We start from the raw sequence: 26,255 nt of genomic DNA, 5'->3' as shown, positions 1-26,255 counted from the left end.
TAACACCGCCAGTTTCATTTGTACCCTTAAGAGGGTGATTGTACCAAATTTTCAAAATTGGGGTAAGAGCAATCTGCCATACACACACATATACACCTATACACACACACACACGCGCGCGCGCGCAGGGGTATGCAAAGGGAGGCTTTCGGCAAATTCCTAATTTACACACTTAAGAGGATCCTGCAGTGACTGGTGAACTTCCTCGATGTCGATAATGTCAACCTTTCTAATTTTGTTTTCCCTATATCTGTCTTTATCTAACGAAATGACATCTGTCCTTTTTTCGATTGCTCGCCATCTTACGCAAGATCCGGCAACTACTGTTGCTGCTCTTCTTGTCATTCTGCATCCGTATTTGCATTACTAAAATAATTTTTCGATTGATCTTTTTTTGTACGCATTGAATCTTACTTCTACTTGCACGATATTATTCCTACATGTTTTCCCAAGGGCAGATGATAAACATTATGTATGTATAAACTGCAGAATTTTTGTTTTAAGTAAATATTGTCGTCAGGTGACAGCTGTATGTGCCCAAAATAAGTAACATTTTTAATTTTTTGGTGTTTTTGATATAAAATCGCGTTTTCTACCCTAGATTTTTGTGCGTACTTTAATTCTAGACCAAAAACTTGCAATTCTGTAAAGCCAATTAAAAGATCCATCAAAAAACAAAAATGTCGGTAAATCATACGGCTGCAGGATCCCCTTAAAAATGGTGAGAAAGCAATGTACAAAATTCTAATTTTTTTTAGAATTTCTCATGTTTTAAATTTATAAATAATTTTGTAAAAATCTTTAAATTTTAATTGACATAAACAAATATTATTTTAATTAGTTATATACTATAATATCTGTATATTCGATAATTATTCGCGCAAACAATCAAAACATTTGAGTAAATATGACAATTTCATAAATGGACAATTCAGTAATTGAGAACAATACTTAAAGTAAGAATCTTTGAATTCAATGACGATAAGAATCCTATTCCGTTCTTTAATATTAATCACTGAGATGATTGTAAGCAAGCTTTACAATTGAATTCCTGACTAAGATGTTAAATGTAAAGAGAAATGTAAATAGAAAGTAGGAATAGTCTTGCCGAAAGGGCATTTCAGACAATCAAACGGATCAATTCATCATTGAATTCATATACATTATATTCAGACGTATCCAATTACCAAAAAAAGAATATAAACAGAGCATGCACAAAAAATAAAGGAAATTTCTCGCAAGTTACTTGAGATCCAGAAGAATCTCTATTACGCTTTTGGTTATTCCAACTGAAATAATAATCACTCAGAACTAACATAAGAGTTTAAAGTTAAAGTTAATACTGTTTATGCTGAAAAGTAAACGCAACTAATGTGAAAAAGAAGACGCAATTAAGAATAATATTAGACTCGAATCAATAAGATATGTGCCGCAAAACAGTGTTCGAAGAATTAAACGTAGACGCAAACAATATATTATCGAATTCACTTAATGATGAATAATCTGCTCACGTGACAATTGTCTTAATAATCATTCCCGATTATAGATTATTATTCCGATTAAAGAATCACTACGTCCTTTCTGGATATTTATTCCGGTTAAAGGATCACTACGTCCTTTTCGAGTTATGCGCATAACAGAGAATACTAAATCTCGCACCGAAGTGCCTCGGCGAGACGTCTCTGAATTTACTGTAATCAAGAAATTGATTACAGTATTCCTTCAATATTCAATAACAGCCACACAGGCTAAGGTTTCTTACCTTCGAGTGTCCAAAGGACAAACGTTTCGAAGAAAACGTTAATGGCGGCCACAAGGAATCTCAATGGCTGATTCCTTTTACCGATTTCCGTATCTCCTTAGACAAACGAACGGCTTGTTCGTATTATTTATCGATTCGGGAAACCGAATCAGAGACTGAGAGTCTCGAATAAAGGTGGATGCCAAAGCCGAGAAGCTCGGATGGAGACGATACGCACTTCCTTCCTTCCTTCCTTCCTTCACTTTCAGAATATTCGAGATATACGATGCTGAGAAATATTACGTGCTCACTAATCGAGCTGCCGAGCGGAAGTGAAGACACGAAGACACACGAGTCGCGCGTAGAGAAGCTGTCGCTGAGAGCGTCACGTATAGATGAGCATCAGCGCCATGGTTACGATCTATTTACTGATTAACAGCGCCGTTATATCGATAGTGAGTTTAAGGGAGGTCGGTAATGCAACTCGCGATCTTATTGATTCAACTTAGTAACCTTTTTACCAACGAAAGCTCTGTATGCCATCTCTATTTACAAGAATTTATGCTACATTCTGAACATTCCCCCCGCCTTCGTTAACCACGTTAGCGAACTAGTTCCTTGACTCATTGGGAAAGATAGGAAGAGGACAGACCTTCACTATAGATCGTTTTAAGATGGATGTTTGTGTCCGAACAGACACAACTTGAACGAGACCATCCTTACCTGGATGAGTATCTATAACTCTGCCGAGAGGCCATTTTGAAGGAGGATATCGTTCATCCATCACTAAAACAAGGGAATCCTTCTTTATGGAGGAAATAGTCTTGTTCCACTTATAAATGGATAAATAACGTTGAAGGCATTCTTTTGACCATCGTGACCAAAAACTGTCTACCATCTGACGAATACGCTGCCATCGTGAAAGTCGAGAAATAGGAACGTCTTCAAGAGAAGGTTCAGGTACTACCGTGAGTGAGCTACCAACTAAGAAATGACCTGGAGTCAGGGCATTGAGATCATCTGCATCTTCAGATAACGGACTTAACGGTCTAGAATTAAGTATTGCTTCAATTTGTGTTAAGAGGGTGGTCATTTCCTTATAAGTCAGTATAGATTCTGTCTGCCTGTCTGTACGCGAACTACTCATTCGTTAGTGGACCAAATTTTTACCAAAAGTATATGAAATAGGGGTAGAATTTTTTGGGGATAAAAATGTTGTGGTTAATTTTTCATTACCGATCTTTTTGGAAACCGGTTCCGAAATTTTATCAAATTTCACGAGAATTAATTGACCAAATCTCAAAGAATTGTATATGAAGTAGGAATAGAATTTCCCGGGGATTGCCATAAAGTGTACAATTTTTCGTTACCGATCTTTTTGGAAACAGGTTACGAAATTTTTCCAATTTTTCGGGAATTAATTGACCGAATCGCAAAGAATTGTATATGAAGTAGGGGTAGAATTTCCCGGGGATTGCCATAAAGTGTATAATTTTTCGTTACCGATTTTTTTGAAAACCGGTTTCAAAATTTTTCCAATTTTTCTAGAAATAATTGACCAAATCTCAAAGAATTGTATATGCTGATTTTTTTTAAACCGCGAGTTTAATTTTTTATTAATGTACTGATTTTCTTGAAACGTTTCCGATTTTTGTTTAAAAAAATCAGAAACGTAGAGCAGCACTAAATTATGAAATGGAAGAAGCTGCAAAGGCCAAAAAAAATAAATCTTTTTTTTATAATTTTTGGGAATAATACGTTCATAGGTCGATTAGTTTTAAATGAAATATGTTGTATGTAGGATTTGTTACCGATTTTCTGGAAACCGGTTTTTTTAATTTTCTCCGGAAATAATTGACCGAATTTCAAAGAGTTATATATGAAACAGGGGTAGAATTTTCCGGGGAGTGCTATAAAATGTATAATTTTTTGTTACCAATTTTTTTGGAAGCCGGTATCAAAAATTTTTCAAATTTTTCGGGAATTAACCAGTCATTTCAATTCGTGACTGTCGCGAGCGATTAAGACCGGTGTTTGAAAACTGGTTACAAAATTTTTCCAATTTCTCAGAAAATAACAAGTAGTTTGCGGTCAGACAGACAAACATACAGACGTCAGGTACTTATATATATAGATAGGGGTAGAAAAAACTAAAGAATGTAATAGAATTAGAAAAATTGCTAATAGTAAAGTGGTTTACGATTTTCGTTAAAAAAAAATATACGTGATTGCGCTAATTTCCGCAAACTTTAAGATATCAAGCTGAATTTTTTTATGGATAATTTTTTTAATAGATAATTTTTATGGATAATTTTTTGTTATCAATTTTTAGAAACCGATTTGAAAATTATTAAAATTTTGAGAAATAATAAGTATTAATTGACCGATTTTTTTGAAACCAGTGCCAAAATTTTTTAAATTTTTGGAGGATAAGTTTAATTTTTTATTAATGGATCGATTTTCTTGAAACCGGTGCCAAATTTTCTAATTTTTAGTTGATGATTTTGATGAAATTGGTACCAAAAGATTACTAATTTTATGGAGATGGCTGCTATGGAATTGAAAATTGGGTTTTATGGGGTTCTATTGGTGCTCCTAATTAATGAGTGAGTTTGGGGAGAGGGGAATAGATTTTGAACCCGCGCGAAGCGCGGGCGAAAAATCTAGTAATAAAAGATCAATTAATCAATCTCTCTTTCTCTCTCTTTCTCTCTCTCAAAAATCGTTTTAGTCATGTTGTAACGATGCGCCCCTTACGCCAAGGCATCGTCCCCGGCCACCACCCGCCGGATGCCGCCCGACCGATCCTCCGTCGGGCGAGAACAGGGCGCGGTGCGCCCACAATTTTTAATCTTTTGAAACGCACCGTGTGCGCGGGAAATCCGCCGCACCGGTGCCTTCCCGCACGACGCCGACGAGCGCCGAAGCGAGCCGATCCTCGCCGAAGCGAGCACACGGGATCGCGCCGCTCCCACCACCACGCCATCGCCTGACGATCGGCCTCCCTCCTGCCAAGCTCGCCGCGCCGAGCGGTATAAAAAACCGGCGCGCTCGACGAAACGACACTTCGTCGCTACCACGGCTCTCCGCTACTCCTGACGAAGTCTACCTCCCAGATCCTAGGGCGACACGCAAAACGAGGTCCAGCGTTTGGGCCTCTACTGAGGGTTCTCAGAGTGTCTCCGAGCTCCCTCACACTTACCCCGACGGCCACGGCACCGCGCGGTCGAGCGTGCTCGGCCTCGTAGCGAGGGTTCTCGCGACCGTAACCCCGGGATCCCGCAATCCTCCGTGTACATATCGCGCTCCCGCCCACTCGATATACCGCACCGGGTGCATCCGCACCACGGTGTCGCGCCGCGACCGTAGAGTACTATACCCATCGTACTCCCCGTTCGTATATGATATCTGTAACCGCGTTCCGTTCGTATATCATCATATACCGCGTTTTATTATTTCCTGTAGGCCGCCCAGTGCACCGACACTGTCGATTGTTATTCGTAAATGATCTCTGTAACCGCGTCCCGTTCGTATGTAATATGCCGCGCTTCGTTATTTTTCCGTAAGATACTGCGATGAACTCCGTTCGTATGTAATATACCGCGCTTCGTTATTTTCTTGTAATATACTTTGTATACCGCATCTCGAGTTGAATAAAGTAAAGAAATACGTGTGTATCGCAAACTGACTACTGTCTCTGGGCCTTTCATCGAACTCCCGATCCAGTAAACTAGGCCGCGTTCGATATAAAGTCAGGCCGTTACAATGTATAACATCGTTATATATATATATATATATATATATATATATATATATATGTACACATATATAAACTTTGCATAGTGTATGATGTTCTCTTTTGCGGGTATGTATTATCGGCGGAAGCAATTGAGAACATTTAAATATGGGGTTTATTTTTTTTGGGTGTTACTTACTTTCATTTGACGGTTCATATTTTTAGAGTTTATACCGTCATTTTTAATGATTAACCATTAATTGAAAGTTAACTATCACTTAAAGGTTAACCATCATCCAAAGAAAAACCCTTAAAGTTGGGTGTGATTTTGGACCGCCAATTGAAGGTTAACCTTCAAACAATGGTTAACCTACAATTGGCGGTTTGAAATCACACCCAACTTTAAGGATTTTTCTATGGTGTTTTTTTAACGGTTAACACCAGAAGTTGAGTGTATTTTTCCATAAGGGAATGATTTCCACCAATTATCTCAGAAAGTATTGGTTTATTGGAAAAATGTTTTAGATAAAAGTTGAAGGGTTTGAAAGAGACCGCAGTAGACGATTTTATTAGATTTTGGGTCCGGGGCCTGTATTAAGCCCAAGTCAAATTTTTTAAATAAAAACCCTTATTTTTTATTGTATCATCTTTCTCTACTAATAAATTTGAACAACTTTTGTCTGAAACATTTTCTTATTTGCTCAATACTTTTTGAGATATTCAAGGAAAACTTGGTAACTTTTTTAATATTTAGCTTATGATATCTTGATAATTGTTTGCCAAAGGAAAAAATAGTATAGAAGACCTTTTAACTTGATTTTGTCTTAAGAATATGCTGTTGCAATAGCACTCCAATTTTTTTAAATATTTGTGAACACTCCAAGAAGATGCATACACAAATATTTAAAAAAAATTGGAGTATATTATTGCAACAGCACATTTTTGAAATAAAATTAAGTTAAAAAGTTCTCTGTACTACTTTTTTCTCTGGCAAACAATCAAGATGTCACAAGCTAAATATTGAAAAAGTTACTAAGTTTTCCTTGAATATCTCAAAAAGTATTAAGCAAATAAAAGAATTTTTCAAACAAAAGTTGTTCAAATTAATTAATAGAGAAAAATGGTACAAAAAAAATAGGGGTTTTTATTTACAAAATTTGACTTAAACCCTATTGGGCTTAATGAAACACTTTTTCCAATAAATCAAGCCGTTAATTGAGGAGATATTCAAGGAAAACTTGATAACTTTTTTAATATTCAGCTTGTGATATCTTGATGATTGTTTGCCAGAGAAAAAAATGGTACAGAGGACTTTTTAACTAAATTTTACTTAAAAAATGTGCTGTTGCAATAATATACTCTAATTTTTTTTAAATATTTGTGTATGCATCTTCTTGGAGTGTTTATAAATATTTTAAAAAAATTGGAATGCTATTCCAACAGTATTCTTAAAACAAAATCAAGTCAAAAAGTCCTCTATATCACTTTTTCCTCTGGCAAACACAATTGAGCATGGCACTTCTGAGATAATTAATTTTTTATTCGTTTTTCATAAAAAAAGTACTAAAAATTAATATGGTAAAAAATAAAAATTACCATCTCAAAGTACAAGAAAAATCCAACATTTTTCATGTATACAAATTTTTTTTATATAGAAGAACTTATTTTGAGTTAAAAACTTCCGAAAATATCAATTCTTGAAAAAAACTCAAAATTCAACTGTTGATATCTACTGAAATAACGTCCATAAAATTCTGAAAAAAATTAAGAAGAAACCTATTATTTAGTACAATAACATATATTGCAAAACAAAAAAAATCGGTGAATGCGAGTGAAAAAAAAAGTTGAGATCCCATGGAATACCCCATATATATGTCGTAGGCTTATAGAAAAAGCAGCTCGTTAACTAAAATCCTATTAGGAACTTAGCTAAACGCCGGCCAATAGAGTAATGAACTGTGAATTAGTGTAATAGCCTAGTAAATTCAGCCTCTTAGGCTAAAAGCCGGCTGTTAGCCTAACGGCCTGACACGCTTTGGGCAGTTAGAAAAATGACTATTGGATATCATTGCAATTGTAAACAAAACATTTTAAAAGATACGGAGAGTTCAAACATAATAGCTACGTTTACACCCAGCGACCTGATCGCGGCCTGACCTATATTGTGACCCGAAGTAGGTCTAGTCATCATTCGTTTACACCGAAAGAAACCTAAAAATTGACGGGATCGTCAACTGTTTACAGCAGGCGGGCTAAATAATTTAGGTCGAATTTGAGGTACAGGCCGCGGCCTAATTTCAGGGTGTAAACGTAGCCAATATACAACAAGATCATAACGGCTATATCTATATGTATGTAATTATACTTTCAATATTTGTTATGACTTACATGTCATTGTTTTTAATATCGACTCTTTAGATCAGTTCACTTTGAATTCAAGTGGCAGAATGAGCTCGCTTCTCATTCTTAATTATTTATCGAATTTCTGCATGACTACCAATTATGTTGCCAATATAGCACCACATCTTATGAAGACTGCGCCTGTTTCATTTACATCAAATATGTCTGACACTGAAATTAATGGTATGTGTTGATGTATTCTATGACAAGAATGTATGTATTAAACGGGAGATTTCTAACATTAACACAATTTTGTTACTTGAATAATAAATATATTTTAGAAAAACGAGAGAATGTATTTAACCTGATATCTGCTAATCAAACCATAGAAATATCCGACTCCGACAAGGAAAATTGTACTTTGGAAGGTATATATATTTGTGTTATGTAGTTGTGTTGTATGTATTTGTGTGTGTGTGTGTGTGTGTGCGTGCGTGCGCGTGCGTGCGTGTGCGTGTGTGCGTGCGTGCGTGTGCGTGTGTGCGTGCGTGCGCGTGCGTGCGTGCGTGCGTGCGTGCGTGTGTGTGTGTGTGTGTGTGTGTGTGTGTGTGTGTGTGTGTGTGTGTGTGTGTGTGTGTGTGTGTGTGTGTGTGTGTGTGTGTGTGTGTGTGTGTGTGTGTCATAATAGATAGAAATTTTACCTGAACAGTCGTTCAATGAGAGCATTTCGTACGAGAATGCCGGGACTTCATTATTCATATCTACTATTTCTTCATCATCGTCTTCTAACAATAAGTAATCATTCAAAATCAATGAGAGATTATGAAGAACAGCACATGCCACAACGATTGATGTAGACGTTAACAATTTTGTAGTAAGCCCTTTTGACAGACAAAGAAATCTACGTTTCCAAATACCGAATGTCCTCTCGACAATTCTTCTTGTTCTCCCATGAGTTGTATTATAACTGAAACAAAAAAAAATATATATATCATGAACATAATACAATTATACAAGAATTTTAAAATTGCAGTTATAAAATACATGTATTGAACCTTATTTTTTCATCCGTTCTAGGATTACCAATCGGCGTAAGTAAAAAAGGCAATGCGGGATATCCAGCATCTCCAACAAGCATTCCATCCAGTTCGCCTTGTCTATATCGCATATATATGCGGGAATTTTGAAAGATTCGGCTATCGTGTTCACTTCCTGGCCATTCAGGAACAATATCTAAAATTTCGGTGCGTGGTCCTACAATTACCTAGAAAGAGAAAAAATGAGATGAAATAGTTTTTTTTGTATATATCTTTTTGTATTTATACAAATATTTTCTTAAATTACTCAAACAAGTATTATATATGTACCTAAACGTTCAAAGAGAAGTATCCTTTTCTATTTCTAAAAATTTTATTAACATTTTGAAGTCTAGTGTGTACTAAACGAATATGTGTGCAATCTATTGCGCCACCAATACTAGGAAAACCTATGCCTCCATGACCACGTCCAAGTTCCTTAAATAGTCGTTTATTCTCTAAAACGTGATTCATCTGACGATGGTATTTTGATATATCGGTTAATATGGCTAGCTAATAAAGTGGACACTCTGAACACACAATTCGTGAAATTGTTGGTTGTGATATTGTTATTACATCCCCTAAAATAAGCTATTATACAAAAAAAATCTTTAATAATTTATTCTTATATTATTAATACACACCCAAATACAAGTATATATGTGTACATACATATATATATACAATTTACATACCTGAAAACTTGCCGTTGAATAAAATCTTAAACATATTAATAATTGTACAACAGGAGATATTGGCAAGCCTCAATTGTTTATTTTGGCAAGTCCTTCTTCTACTAAAGGTAAGATGCCAAACATTACCGAATTTTTGGAAAATCGAAATCTTCGTTTAAATTCCCATTCACTGTAGAATTCAAAAGGATTTTGATAATCACGAAAATATCGCTTAGGAGCACGCATCAGCATCTCTTCTACTTCCTCCTCATCACTCGAAAAATTTAATTCATGCATTGCCAGATTGTTTGGATTTTCCAAATCCATTGTTAACTAGGAGGACTCAATTATCACAGTTGGACACTTACGCACCTCTGAATACAAATATAGATTTATCAAACACATATACAAATATATCAATCTTTGTGTGTGTGTGTGTGTTTTGTGTATATATATATATATATATATATATATAAAATAGTATCTATAAATTAAAATATATTGTATATATATATATATACTATAAAATGTTTTAATTTAGATACTATTTGAGCATTAAAATTGAAATATATGTCATTTACCGAACAATTGCATAGATTTGCACTAAAGTTATATTATAAAAATATAGGAAAGGGATAGAGCGTAAGTATATCAAGTATTCTATTTTCGAAAGTTAAGCTTTATATATTTATCGTAGTCAAGATATATGAAATAATATATTTTGTAAATTACTATTTCATTGAAATACATTTTTTCTTTCTTCAGGGTAAACGTTACATTTCCAGAGGGGCTTAGTACTCACAACTTTAATGATTTTTAAAAACCATTGTGGAAAATATGAGTTTTACATTATTGTTAAATAACACTACTATAAAATGTTTTATTTTAGATATTATTTGGACATTGAAATTGAAATATATGTCATTATGCATACATATATGTCATTTGTAATATATATATGTAAAACTTAAAAACTTAACAATGTAAAACTCACATTCTTTACTATGGTTTTTACAAATCATTAAAGTTGTGAGTACTGAGCCTCTCTGAAAATCAAGAGACACGGTAATGTCCCCGCGCCAAGTATACGCGAAGCGAGATCGCACTATAGATCTTTTACGCGACAATCAGTTGCGAGTAGGGTCAGTGCACCGTTTGTGGCCACTTTAAGGATTTTTGACGAAATAAATACGTTTTATTTAAATTTTTTTTGTTATGTAACGCTTTTAACTACTTTAATATATTCTTAAGAATCTTTTATATAAGAAACTTAAGATTGGCAAACAAATAAATTTAAATAAATATTTCAAAAATAAAAATTATATTATAAGTTCCGATTTCACCGTTTTTGGCCACCAGTTTTCGCTACAATAAGTACTAGTTTTGGCCACATAATGAAACTAAGGTTAATTTCTAATTAAACAATTTATAAATAGGTATATATAATAAAAATTATAATTTATTTTCACTGTTAATATTTATTTTTAATAAAATATTATATATATACTAATATATAGCATATCATACATAAACTTCTATCAACTAATATCAAGAATTTAAAAAATTTATTTATATATCTTATGAAGGTTCGTGCGTCATCAATAATAGAAACTTAAATTTTTTAAATTAGAATTGTAAAATAAGATATCAAATACAATTGTAAAATAAAATAAAATATAAAAAATTGTAAAATAAAAATATCAAAAAATTAACATTGTGTAAAATAATACATCTAATCTATTAGAGTTTTTACTTTCTTGTTTTGTTAGCAGTTTTTAATTTTTTAGCAATTATTTTCTTCCTTTCTCTTTCTTTCTTTGTTGTTTTTTTTTTTTCTCTATTTCCCTTTTCTCTTTTCTTTCTGCCTTTATTCTTAAATATTCTTTTCGTTTTATCGCTAATTCTATTTTTTTTTTCTGTCTTTGCTCTAACAATAATTGTTTTTTATCCTTTTCTTTGTTTTTTTTAACTGTAACCAGCGATCACTTGTAATTACTGAAGGTAATTGTATTTTATTTATATTTTTCTTTTTTGATGACTTTTTTACTTCAGGATAAACTAAAATGTTTTTCAAAGTTTCTTCTCTGCTGTTTGAGATTACTGATATTTGCGTTGTACAAATTTTCTGAACATTATTAGTTAAATCATTGTTTAAACAATTCTCATGCGGTTCATGGACATTTTAGTTGCAAATTATAAATGATAAAAATATAATATGTGGCATATTTAACTTTTCCCTAACTTGCCCTCCAGACATGATACACAACAACCTCGGTTAATAATATCGGTGTATAAGTATTTCAAATACTTATACGTACGTCGTATAGGCATTAGGTATACCTACACGAATAATAACGATACTGGATGATTATTTGGCCACAACTGAAACACTGCAATAACCAGTTCTGGCCATCCCATGGCCAAAAATGGAAAATTATATTAATACATGATCTAGTTTTCGACACGTACCCATTATTTTTTTTAATAAATAGAAGTCAAATACGTGGTTATGCATTTTGAGGTTAATTTTTAGACTTTCTGCAAGCCAATTACACAAACATTACTCACAATTATGTCTTTTACACAATTATTATAACGTTTAACTTACCACGTATCCTTAACGTTTTCCACAAGAAAATGCAACGATTCACACACTTCGGTTATAAAACGTAATTTTGTCATAAAACAAGTTCTGTACTCTGCATCGGCGGATAGCTTGACCAACACAAATACCGTAAAAACAAAATCCTCCAATTTACGTAGCGCGAACATGAATCATTAACTAAATAATTCGAAAGATTCGTCGAAGTGGCCACAAATGGAGCAGTGGCCACAAACGGTGCATTGACCCTACCCGAGATTTTGAAATCTCGATAACCAGTGATGTAAGTTTACCCTGAAGAAAGAAAACATAATATATATATTTCCATGAGATCAAGAGACACGGTATAGGTTGCCGATGACAAGGTCCACATAGTGCGCTCCGTAGTTTTCGGTGTCTACGTGTATTAATACTTTGAATTCGATGTCCACGTGTCCCAGGTTGCCGATGACGGGATCCAGATAGTGCGCTTCATAGTTTTCGGTGTCCAGGTGTAATCGTACGTTGAATTCGATGTCTACGTGTCCCAGGTTGCCGATGACGAGGTCCACATAGTGCGCTCCGTAGTTTTCGGTGTCTACGTGTATTAATACCTTGAATTCGATGTCCACGTGTCCTAGGTTGCCGATGACAAGATCCAGATAGTGCGCGTCATAGTTTTCGGTGTCCAGGTGTAATCGTACGTTGAATTCGATGTCTAGGTGTTCCAGGTTGCCGATGACAAGGTCCACATAGTGCGCTTCGTAGTTTTCGGTGTCTACGTGTATTAATACCATGAATTCGATGTCCACGTGTCCCAGGTTGCCGATGACAAGATCCAGATAGTGCGCTCTATAGTTTTCGGTGTCCAGGTGTAATAATACGTTGAATGCAATGTCTAGGTGTCCCAGGTTGCCGATGACAATGTCTAGATAGTGAGCTCCGTAGTTTTCGGTGTCTACGTGTATTAATACCTTGAATTCGATGTCTAGGTGTCCCAGGTTGCCGATGACGAGGTCCACATAGTGCGCTCCGTAGTTGTCGGTGTCTACGTGTATTAATATCTTGAAATTGATGTCTAGGTGTCTCAGGTTGCTGATGACGAGGTCCAGATAGCGCGCTCCGTAGTTTTCGGTGTCTAGATGTAATAATACCTCGAATTCGATGTCTACGTGTCCCAGGTTGCCGATGACAAGGTCCACATAGTGCGCTTTGTAGTTTTTGGTGTCTACGTGTATTAATAACTTTAAATCTGAATGTAGGACACGTAGATATTGAATTCGAGGTATTAATACACGTAGACACCGAAAACTACAAAGCGCACTATGTGGACCTTGTCATCGAAAACGTGGGACACCTAGACATTGAATTCAACATATTATTATACCTGGACACCGAAAACTATAGAGCGCACTATCTGGAACCCGACATCAGCAACCTGGAACACGTGGACATCGAATTCAAGGTATTAATACACCTGAATACCGAAAACTATGAAGCGCACTATGTGAACCTCGTTATCGGCAACCTGGGACACCTAGACATCGAATTCAAGCTTGATTCATAAGAATCGACTTAAAAATTCCCTAGCGGCAGAATCAAGAGACACGGTAGTGTACACGCGGAGCGAGACCGACCGTGACTCTTTTACGCGACGTGACGGGTTGCGAATACCCGATATGTTGAGATCTCAATAACGAGTGAACGGATCAAGTTCTAAGTAGGCTTGATCGATAGCTTGGGGTCCAATTAGGGGGGGGTTTCTCTCATAATATTCCGCTACGTGCCCTACGAGCGGAGATATTGCGACGCAAAGTCCAAATGGGAAAATTTATTTTTAAGATACTCCTCCTAACGCCGACGTTCTTGTATGATGACGTCATAATCAGAAACGTCACTTTCACTTTTTCGACGCTGGCGGCGCAGGTATCGCCAGTTTCGATATCGCGCGCGTATTTCGAAATTAGGTCGATAGACTTATCGGTCAGGAGGAAGATTTCTATTTAGGTAAATTAGGTATATACTTATATAATATATATTGAGTCAATTGCTTCATGTTTATCTGGAGAGATTTCGTATCCTTACATCGTATTACCACCGCTGCCGGAAAAGAAGGTTCTCTACGCTTGGCAGAAAGTGCCGCTAGGGAATTTTTAAGTCGATTCTTATGAATCAAGCTTGAATTCGATGTCTCCTGTCAGTCAGTTCATCATCTGATCAGTTAACCCATGGTGTACACCATGAGTTAACCTATCTCGATCGATCGAGAGACACGGTAGTACGCGCGGAGCGAGACCGACCGTGTGACTCTTTATTACGCGTCGCGAGGTAAGGTGCGACAACGCGCGCATACGCGCGTACGCGAAACGGCAGTAACACCGTAATCGTGCCGGCGATATACTGAATTGAATTGCTTCGTGCTTATCTGGAGATTTCGTATCCCTACATTGGGTGCGTTCAGCCGATACTCCGCTAGCCTAGCAATCGTGAGCAGTCGCTCGTTTTCGCTCGTTTCCTCTCCTTTGACCCAATGGATTAAAAGGAGAGGAAACGAGCGACTACTCACGATTGCTAGGCTAGCGGAGTATTCGGCTGAACGCACCCATCGTATTACCACCGCTGCCGGAAAAGAAGGTTCTCTACGCTTGGCAGAAAGTGACGACTGACACGTTCGATCCCGACTTCGTTGATCGCAGAAGAGCTGAACTCGAGGTACGTTTCCGATTTGCAATTATAAAAGTATCGTGCGATGAATGTTGTACCCAATTATAACCTCAAATGAAGTTGTGCACGTTGCTGAAAGATATATATATATCTTGATATATAGGCTTTTTTGACAAGAAAAATTTATGTATTTTAATAAAATATTTTATTTTTTGTACTGTTACCTCTGTAATTCTTTGGGATGCGATTAAATCTTTTAAAATACATATATAAACTTTGTATTTAAATACCTTGTATTCCCTTGTTGGGTTTAAATATTTTAATAAAATATTTGTATTGTGTACTGTTACCTCTGTGTAATTCTTCATGATTCAATTTTTTATTCTAATCGAAGAAAAGCAGTAGTAATATTATACCTCGAAAAAACCTAAGTAACAAGTGGTAGACGTAATCTTTGTATCTCGAAAAATACACTGAGAAAAAAATTGTTAATCCCAAGAAATATTTAGTTCGATACGTTCAACTAAACATTTTAATTAGTTAACTAAATATTAGTTGTTTCAACAATTTATTTCGTTTTTTTAATCAAGAATTAATTAATTCAACTAATGTTTAGTTAACTAACTAAAATGGTTAGTTGAACGTATCGGACTAAATATTTCTTGGGATTGACAAATTTTTTTTCTCAGTGTATGTTCTCTGTAATTGGCGCTGTAATTTAAAAAGAGATATCATTTCTTTTTTGTAATTGTAATAATAGATCACTTGAAGCGCGACTCATTTTTTGATAAGGTAACGTAATTTTGTGATGTGTATCACTTGAGTAATAATTTTTTGGAAATAAAAATAATACTGCTTAGGTTTTTTCGAGATTTTTGGAGATACAAAGATTACGTCCACCACTTGTTACTTAGGTTTTTTCGAGGTATAATACTACAACTTTTTTTTTTTCGAGGTGAAGATACTACTGTTTAGGTTTTTTCGAGATTTTTGGAGATACAAAGATTACGTCCACCACTTGTTACTTAGGTTTTTTTCGAGGTATAATACTACTACTTTGTTTTTTTTTCGAGGTGAAGATACTACTGTTTAGGTTTTTTCGAGATTTTTCAAGATACAAAGATTTCGTCTACCACTTGTTACTTAGATTTTTTTAAGGTATAATACTACCACTGTTTTTTTTTTCGAGTTTCATAAACAAGAAAATTTTTTGTAACTAGAAAAAATTTTTTAAATTATTATTATGTATTTTACCTTCACTAATTAAAATATTATTGCCCATCCATGGACGTAAAACATCATAAAAAAAGTTTTTTCTAATGTGGCGCCGGTTGTTTAATATTGTCTGAAATCACAGAAGATATTCAATTAATTTAGATGCAATGTAAATAATTAATTAGTTGATTTGGAAATTGTCTTATTTGATTATTATCTCTATAAAACTATGAATAAATATATATATTTTCGCAAAATAAAACTAAGCAAAATTATACCTAAATACTTAAATCACTGGTGTATGAACTATAAGAACATTAAACCTCCGTAGTTACACCTATTTTTTCAAACAAGGAAGTCACTCTGGGTCATTTTGACCCGAGACGAACTTTGTTCGTTCGCCATTTGACCATTTATCCACCGATCGTGTTGAAAAAATTCTCGAATGCACCTGCGATATTGCTAAATTGATTGCTATAAAAAAAGAAGTGCCTCAGGAATTTTTAACATATAAAAAAAATTCGCGAAGAATTTGTTTTTTTAACGGTATCTACCTATAGAGGATACTTTAAACTCTTGTAGATGGCGAACCAAGCTCCATTTTAAGCTACGTATTTAGCTGATATTTAGATCCAAATAAGGTTGGGTCAAATTGACCCAGTGTGACCACGGAGAGTTAACAGAAAATTAAATTGTTTAAATATTTTATTACCTGTAAATCGTCCGGATGACGGATGAATACAAAGGGGATAGAGAATCCCCAAAGTTTAACAATTGGATAGTACTGGTCAATTAGACTGATCAGTAACTTCCATTGTTTCTCTAAAAAAATGTATATAATATGAATATACGATAATATTGATAGTAATATATCTTAAACTGAAATGTGTGCAATGTGTGTGTTTGTAAATATTACTTTTGCGTATATATGTACAAATTAAGGAAAACGTTTAATTTATGCAAATTTTTGAAAAACTTGAACTTACCTCGTGGGCCTATAAATTGTAGTAGATTTCCAAAAATCGGATAACCTGATGGCCCTGGTATAAGATTGATCAGTCGCCCATTTCGTGATCCATAATGTATATAATAATGATACCCCACAATAAATATGAATAATACCGTAATGGTGTAAAGAAAAACCATTGTGGCTCTGCAAAAAAGATATGTAGTTGCATATTACAAAATACAAGTTTCTACTTGCTCATTTAAAAACTATGAGAAAGCAATGTGCAAGTTTCTACTTGCACACTTAAAAACTATGAGGAAGCAATGTGCAAGTTTCTACTTGCACACTTTTTTTTATGAATAGAGTATCATTAAAAATAGATTGGTGTTGAATTTGGCAATGATCGGTGAAGGGATTACCAATTTTTGCCTAAAAAGTGTACAAGTCATACATGTAATCTTATGTATAAGGTATCATTAAAGAAAGGTTCTTTTGAATTTGGCGAAGATTAGTGAAAGTCCACCCTCCTGAGTGACCTTTAGAAGTTTTTAGCCGGGAGTCGTTTTTTATTAAAAAGTTATTAACAAAGAAAGTTTGAAAAATATAGCAATTATTTTAAGTACCTACTGATGAGAGACATAAGCGACTAACATTACGTTTTTTTTTTTAAGCAGCGAATACTTTATTTCGCGAGAAAGTCGATGCTTTACCAAAACACAACCCAGCAAACACAAATCAAATTGCGCACTCGGTGTATTCTGTGTTTGCTGGGAACATTTAAAGCAGTAAATTGTTGATAAATTGAAGTCTTTTTGTTAAAGCAGAGAATACTTTATTTCGCGAAAAAGTCGCTGCGCTTTACCAAAACACAACATTTAAAACAGTAAATTGTTGATAAATTGAAGTCTTTTGTTAAAGCAGAGAATACTTTATTTCGCGAAAAAGTCGCTGCTTTACCAAAACACAACATTTAAAGCAGTAAATTAATGATAAATTTCCCTTTTTTAGTGTTGACATAATGTTTTCCGTGAAGTAGAATATCTTCCATAATGTAGAATATCCGTTTCCAAATAGCTTCTTCATTCACATTCGATGTATCATCTCTTTTTAGTATTGTTCATGAAAAATCCAATCTAATCTTATATTTATATATATATATATATATATATATATATATATATATATATATATATATATATTGCAGGCTTCTTCAATTTTATTACTTTTATCGCTGATATATCTTCCATAAAGCTCTACTTCCATGAAATTTCTTTTTCATATGCATATTAAATCTTTTGTTTTACATTTTAATCATAAATGTAATAAGCTTTTAAAAGAAATATTTTGTAAAAAAGATTAATCATTAATACAACAATATTACGTCATTCTATATTCTATATAATAATGAGAATTGTAATTTTTTTCAAATTTTTTACATTTTTCTTGATATAGAAAAATCCGCTTAAAAATTGTATTGTTTTCACACTATATTAAATCAATTTTAAAAACAAATTACTAAAAGAGAAAATGTTTCTATACCTGTTTCTGCATCTGTTATCTTTTTCCATCTTTTGCTCATGCTAGTGAATCATGAAAAGTTTAATCTTATCTTCATTGTAGGCTTTCTTTGATGATCATTTATTTCATCATTTTTGTAGCACTAATATAATTATATTTTCTGTGAAGTAGGATTTTTCAATTATATATGTCATATTAGCATAAAAACATATTAATAGCATAAAAATTTATTAAAAATAAATATAGAATTATTTTTAAAATATCTAGAAACTCACATAATTTTCTTTATGTGGCAATGCATAATTAACAATATGATAATATTTATATTGCTAATAAAATAAATATATAATCTTATTTGTATCTAGATTGCACATGTTCTATTCCTAATCGTATTGTATATTCATTATTATTGTACATTGTACCGGGTGGTAAAAAATTATATATCATGGCTTTGACAGATGATTCTCCAGATCGAGATCGGTAAAGATCTGAAAAAAGTTGCATCCGCAAAATTGATCTTGACCTTGAAATTTAAGGTCAAACTTTTTTATTGGCTTAAAAAATTCTGCTCATCAAGAGGAACAAAAGTCTTAAAGAGACCATAGGTCGCAAATAAACCCTTCAACCCAAAAGAAAATCATAAAGTTGAAAAAATTGGGATATGTGATTTTGTCGCGAATATTGATAAAAGAAGTTCTGTCTTTCTCTATCGACAAACTGACAAATCAATTCATGCTTTTCTTTTCCCTCAGGAACAGAGAAAACTCATGTTCCGCTACCAACATAAGCAGTCTATGTTAATATGTTTATGGTTTAAATCGATTTATCATTTATATCAATTATATTAATATATGTGGCGGCTGGCCCTATCGCGCCTAAGGGCCTTGGCACATAGAAAAACTTAAGCAGTAAATTGTTGCGCTTTCTACACATTATTCTCGTAATTACTGTGTTAGTTGTTGTACGATAATTTTGAAATCTTGGAAGTTTAAAACAATGTGCAGAATATTTTGAACGCCAAGTTTATTCCTCTGGAAAAGAGGTGATGTGGTTCTATTTCTGCGAAAATTAATCCAATAATATAATAAATAAAATTATTTTTCCAAGAGAAATATTTACACACACACACACGACAGAGAGGGTTTGGAGTCATTAAATACCGTGGAAGTGACGAACCGCGGGGTCCTGATCTCTGCGTGACACACACACACACACACACACACACACACACACACACACACACACACACCGGATGAGTATATAGTTGTAACAAATGCTCATAATAATCAAGGAAATACGTTATTGCAAGTTGCTATAGCTAATGAACACAACAATGTTGCGAGTAAGTTGTCAGAAATGCTAAAAAAGTGAGATAAAAATTAGCAACTAATCAATATAAAAAAGAGAATTAAAAGCTTAAAACTTTAAGGATGTTTTATATATTTGTCACCATGCCAGGGTACTGTCGGCTAATCACCCCGTACATCTGAATTTAAAGCGATTACTGAAACCTTATAAGAGATTTTATGTTCCACTTGGGATTTAAAGGAACTAATCATTATCACCCTGTACATACAAACAAGTGCCAAATATAATGTTTGATAGTTACAATGGTTGAAATTTTTTCAATACAGTACGAAAATGTAAAAATCCTATAAAAATTGTTACATGCTAAGAGAAGAAATATAATACTTATTTAAATGTAGATGTATCTAAAATTGTTTCAGGAAAATAACAATGTGATTAATTTAACATGCATGCAATATCACAAGAGAGCAGATTCTGTCATATTTCTGAAACACCTAAATCATTTGTAATTACAAATATAAATTGCATAATTAGCAAGTGCAATTACTGATCGTTTAGTAAAAATAATCTACATGTTATTGGTTAAATTTTTTACAACAACACACGGTCCCGCATAGCCATTCTTAAGAGGAGCAACCTACAAACACAAACACGTTTCAGTTTACAAAATATATTTACAATTATTTTTATTTACCATATTCGATTACAGGAATAGTTTATACACTCACAGGTTCCCATTCGTTGAGATGTGGATCATAGGCTTCCACTAGTGTGAGATATTGTTGGCCGTCGTATCCTCCCACGGCCATAAGTCGGTCACCTAATACGCACACACCAACTTCACTCCGGGGCACACTCATTGGCGCAACCATAGTCCACGTATCGGTTTTAGGATCATATCTATATTGTTACATCGCATTATATATAACTTGAAAGCTTTAACATATAACGTAACAGCGGTTTATACCTTTCTACACAGTCGAATATGTTACCATCGGGATTGCTAGCTGTATCGTCGACACCACCGAGTGCATAAAGACAACCATTCACTACTCCTACGCCTACGCCGTGTCGTCTCTTCGACATAGGTGCGCACGGTGTCCATTTGTTCGTGTGCGGATCGTAACATTCTACTGTATTTAAGCAGAAACTGAAATCTACTCCTCCTACGGCATACAATCTAAAACATCATAAAAAATTTAATATCAAATTTATTTAAAAAAAATTTAATATTTAATAAAATTTAAAGTTAATAAAATAATATTTATACGAAGACACGTACTAAAAAGGACATTAAAATGATTGAAAACAGATATGACATATAAATTTAATAATTTATCTGTAAAGACTTACTTATCATTTAACACAGCTACACCGACTCCACATCTTTGTACGGACATAGGACATATTGAACTCCACTGACCTGTTCCCGGATCCCATCTCTCTACCGCATTAAGAAAACAATCACCGTCGTTACCACCAACAGCATATAAAAATCCACCTAAGACTGCCACTCCTGAGAAAGAATATTATAACGTATTTGCCAGGGTTTGATTATGAATAAATGAAATAAATTGCACATTAATTTTGCAAATTCTTATGCATTTGCACATACCTAATCCTTGTCGAGGAACATTCATAGGTGGTAGAGTGGTCCATGCAAAAGTGGAGAAATTGAAGCATTCTACTGTGTTCAAAGTTTTAAAATCGTCCGTACCGTCCATACCGCCCGCGACAATCAATTTTTTATCGATTACCACTGCGCCAAATAGTAATCTACTGTTCATGACTGCTAAAGATCTCCAGGTATTATCGCGTAATGAAAATGCATCTATAGATGTTGCACCTAGAAAGTACGTTGCAAATTATTTTGCTTGGAAAAAGTAAAATAGTGCGACAATATTGGCATAATATATTTTTTTTACATTAATCGTGATCGATTAATTATCAGTTATACGATTAATATTAAATAATTCATTTTGGATATAATAAATTACCTTTATTGACGTCCATCTCTCCGAGAGCTAACAACGTACCCACAGTGGCTTTTCTGGGTTTCGTCCTGCCTGTTTGAAGCAAAGGTCTTTGCTCAGGCAGCAAATGATACTTCAATGCTTCCATTACTAATTCCTGCACCATTCTTTGGTCTTTAAACATTTCGTTACTCTCAATATTGTCAGCTATAAACTGTTTTGATTTATTAGTTAAACTAATGCACAAGTTCTGTCGAGTGAAAAAATTGAGCTGTCGATGAACTTACCGCGGGTGATAGCAACGGTAATTTGACTAAACCTAATAATTTACTGGCATCTTTGCTCCTGTTTTCTGGATCGTGTTCCAGCCAAGTCACTAGAGCCTGAAATAATAATAAAACAATAACAATTCTATTTATTCTGTATCTCAGCTTAGGTATTTTAATTGCATTTGTATGAAATATTTGCTCAAACAATTATAGAAATACATATTTGTATATTTATGATCAATGGTATAAAAAACTTATAGCTATGATAACATCTGCTTCTTAATATTTCATATAAATTGGTTCGCTCAACAAACAGTTGTCTTACATGAAAGATAGTTTCTTCCGAGGGAACATTAAGATCCTCAGACTCAAGTAACTTCGCAACTTCATTGGCAGATAGCAGTAAGAATTCTTGATTTTTTGTAACTTCCATGAAATGTTCGGTAGTGTATGCGTGTGCATGTTCAACCAATTCCGAACAACCCTGCGTATCGGCGAACATCCGTATGCCCAGACAGTTGCTTGGGTGAAGTTGTTTGACGAGAAACTGACAGCACGCGCTTTAATAACTGGATTCAATTGTAACAAACATGCTGTTACAAGTAGAGTCTCTACGCTATCTTCCTGTAATTCTATGCAACCTGCAAGTATACAAAAGAACACGTTATTAAGAATTGACAAGAAATCCGGAAATTAACAAGAACGGCTTAAAAAAATATCTGCAAATGCCTTTATCGTAACGTTAATATTCGTGAAATGTTTTCTTACATGAAACATCTTCTCAAGCAGAATTACCTGTATAACAATAAAGAACCAAAGCCCATAAAGCATCTCCATCAACATCCATTAATTCTATTTCATTTTGTACCGACTCTCGCAGAGGGTTTGTGAACATGGCAGCAAAATATTCTGAGCCAGCACTGAGTACTAATCGATGAGCTGGGACACGCTTATTTCCTAAGAAAAGCACAGAACAGAGAAAGAAAATATGAGAAGTGGGATGTCACAAGTTCAAAGAGTGCGAAGAATATTTTCAATATGTTATGTACAAAATATACTCTCTCTTCAATTTTTACTGGTTAAAAACGTTGAATAACAACTTTTAACAATAAAAATAATTTTTCTTTGAATCTCTTGATTATACATAAAAATATACATAAATAGTTATTTGTGTAACAAGTGAGGTAAAATGAAAATTCCCGGGTGCGGAGTTTACGCACGAGCCGAAGGCTTTACACACGGCTTACACTCCCTATTTTATGTTGCAAGTGCCTGGAAAGTGGTCTATCACGCACGCGTAGTGTGCGTAATGGGGCACTTTCCATGCACGTGTTGCATAATAGTTATTTGTGTAACAAGTGCGGGAAGTTGAGAATTGGACACGAGCGCGGAGTGGACGCACGAGCCGAAAGCGAGTTACACACCCTATTTTATATTACAAAGTGCGTGGAAAGTGGCCCATTATTGCGCGCGCGTCATCTGTGCGACGGATGGCCGATTCCATACACGAGTCAAAACAGTGCGGTAATGTTTACATTACCGCACAGTTTCGAAGAAACAGTACGGTAATGTTACATTACCGCACTGTTTTGACTCGTGTATGGAATTGGCTATTTATCGCACAGATGGCGCGCGCGTAATGGGCCACTTTCCACGCACGTGTGATATAATAGTTATTTGTGTAACAAGTGTCGTAAGATGAAAATTCCCGGGTGCGGAGTTTACGCACGAGCCGAAGGCGAGTGCGGTAACCGCACCCGGGAATTTTCATCTTTACACACGGCTTACACTCCCTATTTTATGTTGCAAGTGCCTGGAAAGTGGTCTATCACGCACGCGTAGCGTGCGTAATGGGGCACTTTCGATGCACGTGTTGCATAAATTATATTAGAAAATGCACATTTTATGTAAACATATTGGTATAAAATAATAACTCTCCTCGTTTTTATTAATTAAAACGTTTGATTAACCATTATCATCTGAATCATTACAAGTCCAATTGACAGTTGACACATAGGTGCGTTGTTATCAAAACAAAAAGCATCCCGGAGCCCGGTAAAGAGCGGGTGCACTCACCCGCGATCAGCGTGACATCTGTCAGCTGTTGCTTGTGCAGATAACTCTCCCATAATTTGGAGGCTACTTTCCGCGTGCTTCGGCGAGATGGACACACATGACATTGTGGGGTAATTATTTAGAGGTGTCGTAACAGGTGGCCCAAAGACAAATGATCCGCGACGTTTGATCCGCGACATTTGATCGGAAGACGGAAAAACCGGAGGAAAAATGATCCGAACGACAATTCGTCCGAACCAATTACATCCGCGACTAAACGCCCGTCAAATTCAGGTTTCGGCGTGGAACGTATGTGCGTAAAAGAACTGTGTGATTATCATATTTCATTGTTGATCAATATATATTTGAAATATCTTGGACATCGAGGTAACCGTAGAACAATAATAATAAATATATATTTGTAGTAACATCTTTTAGACATCGAAGTAACAGTAGCACAATAAATATTCGTTACCATTAACGCTTAATTATTACACGGACAATACAGACGCTACATGTTTTAGATATTTCATTTTTGTAGCCGGTTCATATTTGGTCACAATATTTTTGATTCGCTCGTCTCTATCTGCATACCTTTTTCTTTTTTTGGCGACTACATTTACCCCTGTATTCATTTGAACAATCGTTGTTTCCGTGAGAACTTGCTCGCCCTTAATCGCGTCCATAAAACTGCTGAATATTGCATGCACTACGCGAACTTTGTTATTAAATGAGCAGTGCCAGCCCTCAACGCCATTGTTCGAACGCATGAAACCATCGATAACTGCTTGATGACAGTTCCACATACCTAAATCGAACATCGGCTTCTTACGTTTGTTGCCAGTACGGCGTCGTTCACCAACCCAGGTTTCGCTCAAAGTATCGAATTAATTCGTTTAGTGCATCTTCATTTTCTTCAAAAAATGGAGATACAATGAGCTCATCATATGCCTCAAGTACATCATGCACAGGAACAAATGCTAGGCCATAAGCATTTTAATGTTTAAACAAAACCTCAGGTCTGAATTATAATTGTACTGTAGACCACATGATTGCACATGACGCCATATACACTGACTGAAGTGGAAAAGGCAACCAGAAATAGCACAGTCAGTAAATTTGCTCCTGAAGGCAACAATAAACGCACGCTCATAATCCACCATTACTCTTTTTGGCTTTAAATTTGGTTGGTGGCGTTTGATAACAGACAACGCGGATGAATACAGTTTCTCGGACTTATTAGGTGCCAGTATGTACACTAACGGTAACAATTTATCGCGATACAATCCGTGAATGGTGTATAATTGCTTAAAAATAAGAGGCACTGAGTTAAACGTGCCATCGCAACACCACATCTCGCATTCTGCCAACAGCTCCAGGTTTTTAGCGGTAGCATATATGACGAAACGGTCTGCACCACCCTCGCTATCATGCAACAGAAATAACTCGTCATCGTTAGTCATCCGGTACATATTTGGTATAACCAGTTCTTGCAGTGTCTTCGGGTTTACTATGACAGCTTCGTCATTCTTTCTGGCCCGTTGAACGGTGCGTGTCAATGATGTAATTGGTGGTAGCTGCACACGGACTGGCGATGACACTTTACTCAATACCTTGGCAATCATTACACTGTTATTCTGACAACCCTTGCTCGCCTTCTTCTTCAGTTTCTCTTTAACCTTCCTGGCTTCGACCTGTGCAACATCAGCAGCATGATTGTGTGCGGGTGGATCACCAACAATTTCACCTATATTGAACACGTGGATTAATTGTGGGGATGATAAACGTAGTTAACTGCATGACAATGTTGCGGCTTGAATAATTTGACGCGTGTTACATACCAGATCGTTTATTGCTTGTTGTGTGAATTACAGCGCTACATGACCTCTTCCGGTACTCAGCGCAACGCCAAGTTATATTCAGCTTGTTCACACTTTTTTTGTTGTACAAGTATCCGTTATGTAGTAACATTAAAGCACCACGCTGTGATGTAATAAATTTTAACGGCATTTTATATATTTTGTAGGTATATTTCTAGCTGTGATACGACCGATGCTCGTGCCGGTTGGTACAGTCCGACCAACGGTAGCCTCGTGCGCGTACGTTTGACATTAGGCCACTGGCACACGGTGCATGTTTTCCTTCTCGATTGCTTG

General features: G+C 35.2%; 1 long non-coding RNA gene and 2 pseudogenes across 1 annotated transcript; all 3 read right to left on the bottom strand.

The window, feature by feature from the left end:
• The window catches only part of LOC139810298 (putative nuclease HARBI1), an 11,826-nt pseudogene extending 1,853 nt beyond the window's left edge, over positions 1–9,973 (bottom strand).
• A 5,954-nt stretch (positions 9,974–15,927) lies between these two features.
• On the bottom strand, positions 15,928–17,169 carry LOC139810267 (uncharacterized). Its single transcript, XR_011731273.1, has 3 exons — positions 17,014–17,169; positions 16,740–16,849; positions 15,928–16,157 (listed from the first exon to the last, which is right to left on the bottom strand). It is a non-coding gene; the product is annotated as an uncharacterized lncRNA (long non-coding RNA).
• A 2,748-nt stretch (positions 17,170–19,917) lies between these two features.
• On the bottom strand, positions 19,918–24,239 carry LOC139810294 (kelch-like protein 5; annotated as a pseudogene).
• Between the last annotated feature and the right edge of the window lie 2,016 nt (positions 24,240–26,255).

This window comes from Temnothorax longispinosus, chromosome 3, assembly GCF_030848805.1.
Source record: "Temnothorax longispinosus isolate EJ_2023e chromosome 3, Tlon_JGU_v1, whole genome shotgun sequence".
In the NCBI taxonomy this organism is placed as follows: domain Eukaryota; kingdom Metazoa; phylum Arthropoda; class Insecta; order Hymenoptera; family Formicidae; genus Temnothorax; species Temnothorax longispinosus.
This window is presented reverse-complemented; position numbering and strand designations above follow the sequence as displayed.